The following is a 2,703-nucleotide window of genomic DNA, read 5'->3' as shown; positions in this document are numbered from 1 at the left end:
ATCCTCTGTTTATTTTCCCACCCACTACACACACCCCCCCCCGCCCTCCGTGTCTGGTTCTCCTGCGTGTCTGGTGACGGCTCACAGGGGAGACACTTGCTCGTGGCATCTGCCCGCCTTTGAAGCCAGCCCGGCCTGGGACCACAGGACCCGTTTATACACGAAAGCATGGGACGCGGCTGCCAGGTAGCATGCGGGAGGCGGGGGTGCCTCAAAGCCCCGAATCACTGATGTCTGGTGTGGGAGAGGCGCCGCTGGGGGCAGAGCATCCAGGCGCGGCGCGGGGACATCTGGTCGTTTGACCACAGCCTCCTTTTACTAACGGGGAGACTGAGGCGTGGGGAGAGGCCAGGGTAAACCGGGCGTGCGGGTCGTGGCCGGCGGCTGCAACGCTAGAGAAACTGAATCTGGGTGACTAAAGCCACGGGAGGTCACAGGATGCTCAGAGGCAGAAGGTGGACTTGGGAAGGGCAGAACCAGCGAAACTCGGGACAAAGCGTGGCAGGGACCTTGAGCCACAAAGACCAGCCACTGGCGGCCGGAATGATGACCTGACGGGGCCGCTCTTGCTGGTCTCCTGACCACACGTGTTGGCGAGGTCCCAGAAGGTGCGTCCACCTGGCCGAGCCCCGTTGGCCACACGGAGACAAGTGGATGGAGGCTTCAGCCCCTTCATCTTTCAGGAGTGGGGGACTGATCAGCACCAGACGTGAGCCTCCCTTCACGGCCCAGCGTCAGAGGGGCGGGACAGCTCGATGGTCCTCGGCGGTAAACACCAGATGGACCCTGGGAGCCTCAGAAACGAGAACCGTCGGCTACGTCAGGGTCTCAGGCATTTTCCTGACCCCTGCGCAGCTGGCCGGTCACCCTGGGCTGTGTGTCACGCGGGTCCTGGGGCGGCGGGGGGCTCAGCCTGNCCTCCATGTCCCCGCCCCCACTCGCGGGCTCCCCGCTGGCATCCATCTGTTAGCGCCCACTCAGTGAAACGCTCTGTCGTCTCCCGAGGACCCGCGGCCCGGGCCTGATGGAAGCCTTCTGTCTCTGGGACAGGGGGCTTCCCTGTGGCCCGTCTGGTTTCTGTGAGGGGCGCTCTCAAGGCACTTCAGGACAGCTGTCCCTAAGCTGGACGTGCCGGCCGGTGCAGACACACCTCGTTGAGTCGAGGGGGTGCTCGCCCGTCTTCGGGACGTGGAAGGGCCTCTGGAAACCAGGGGAGGGGGGTCTGCGAGGGAGGCTGGGCCGCCCCCGGCTCCTAAGCAGCAACGGCAGAGGCCGGTTCCGGAAGGGTGACTCGCCCCGCGGCCTACAGCCCACCTCCAGAAGGGAGTCCCTTCTCCCCGCGGATTCTCCCGCGTACTTCCCTTCCCGGAGTGAGCTCAGCCCGTCGGACGTGCCCTTCTCGAATGTTCCCAGAAAGCGTTGCTAGGAAGGAGCGTTTACAGGATGGACGGCTGACCTAAGGGGCGATGTCGTCCAGGAAGCACGGAGCTGGGGGTGCAGCAGGGAGTGGACGCATGCGCTTCCCTAAGGAGGACGCAGCACCTCGTCCTGGGGCGCCGGGCACCGTCCCTGCCCTGGGGGTGCAGTGAAGACTGAGGCACACGGCCCCTCATCTCAGCTGACATCGTGGTGAGGAAGACCAAGAAAATGGGCGAAGATGCGCCAGCCTCTCCAACAGCAGCCATCTCGGCAGCGAAAACACAGCTGGGGCTCGTGGGCACCAGGGGGCGTCGCCTGGAGCTGGGTGCCGGCGTGGGAGGGCGCTGGCTTCCCGCGAAGCGACAAGATGGAGCCAGCCACGCGACGAGCGGCCAGAGGGCAGCGCGGACACAGAGGTGGGAATGAGCTCGCCGTGTCTGTGGGGCACACGAGAGGCCCAGTGTGGCCGGAGGGGGAGAGGGCCGCCCGTGAGACGGGAGGGGGTGCGGCCAAGCGGGGCCCTCAGGCTGGGTGCTGACCACCGAAGGAAGCCAGACACTTCAAGGACGCGCGTGGCCCTGCGAGTCGTGCGTCCCAGGGGGACCCCCCTGACGCCTGAGCAGACAAGAGGCGAACCCGGGAGAACGCGCGACCGCGACGCTCCGGGGGAAGGAAGATGCGGCAGTGGGGACACGGCGCAGCGGGTGTGGGCAGACACGGGCCGCAGGCGGACACCCCTCGTCGCCGCTGGCTGTTGGGCGTGGACGGCTCGGCGGGTGCTGGTGCCGCTCCCCGCACGGGCTGGGGGCACAGGGACCTCCCGAGGATGGGAATTTAGGCAAAAGCCTGTTGGAGGCGCCGGGAGCCCTGAGCACCAGCTCTGTCGTCACCACACGCACGTGTCCCAGGAAGACGCTCAAAGATAGGAGCTCCCGACGCGGAGTCGGTCGACCGTCCGCCGCCTGACGTCCCGCGTCCCCTCCGTCACGAGCACTAATGGGTGTGTCCCCCCTCCCGCCCGCCGCCACCCTGCCGCNCCCTCCTGGACACAGCTGGCGGCTGAGCGCGGGCAGGAGCTGATCCCTCAGCAAGTTCACCCAGTGTGCTGCCTTCTCAATTTTTTTTTTCTTTTAATATAAAACATTGGCCTGGCATTTTGTTAAAGCCACGGGTTTTTAAATGGTAGAGGAAACGCGTGTGAGTGGCCGCCCACCACGGCGCCCGGTGACCGCCCGCAGTGACCCGGGGCGCTGGCCTCGCCTCCCGCCCGCGGCCCGGGGTGTC

The 2,703-nt window shown here is 66.2% G+C and overlaps 1 protein-coding gene across 1 annotated transcript in view; it reads left to right on the top strand.

Moving 5' to 3' along the window:
* TMEM132C (transmembrane protein 132C) overlaps positions 1–2,703 on the top strand; it is a 115,150-nt gene that overhangs the window by 35,698 nt on the left and 76,749 nt on the right. The window lies entirely within an intron of this gene.

The sequence above is a fragment of the Crocuta crocuta genome, unplaced genomic scaffold, assembly GCF_008692635.1.
Source record: "Crocuta crocuta isolate KB4526 unplaced genomic scaffold, BGI_CrCroc_1.0 scaffold862, whole genome shotgun sequence".
In the NCBI taxonomy this organism is placed as follows: Eukaryota; Metazoa; Chordata; class Mammalia; order Carnivora; family Hyaenidae; genus Crocuta; species Crocuta crocuta.
Note: the sequence above shows the minus strand (reverse complement) of the source record. Positions and strands in the feature narration are given on the sequence as shown.